Raw genomic sequence first — 302 nt, forward strand, 5'->3', positions numbered from 1 at the left:
AGAAGAATAATCAACTGTGATTGGTCAATTTTCTACGACTTAAAACCCTACGACCGCTGCGACTTCTATTGTAGATCCCGCATAAGGCCAGTTGAGCATTTAAAAACGCGAGATCTTAATTTTGATTGTGATTGGTCGCCAATGGCTGCGTTCAGCAGAGAAAGCAGCTTTGCAACTGTTGTAAAATTCTTGAATATGATTGGTTTATACATTTAGATCCAATGAGGAACTAAGGGTAAAGCCAATCATATTAAAGAATTTTACAACAGTTGCAAAGCTGCTTTTTCTGCTGAACGCAGCCA

The sequence above is a fragment of the Mycetomoellerius zeteki genome, unplaced genomic scaffold, assembly GCF_001594055.1.
Source record: "Mycetomoellerius zeteki isolate Tzet28-1 unplaced genomic scaffold, Tzet1.0 scaffold197, whole genome shotgun sequence".
Taxonomy (NCBI): domain Eukaryota; kingdom Metazoa; phylum Arthropoda; class Insecta; order Hymenoptera; family Formicidae; genus Mycetomoellerius; species Mycetomoellerius zeteki.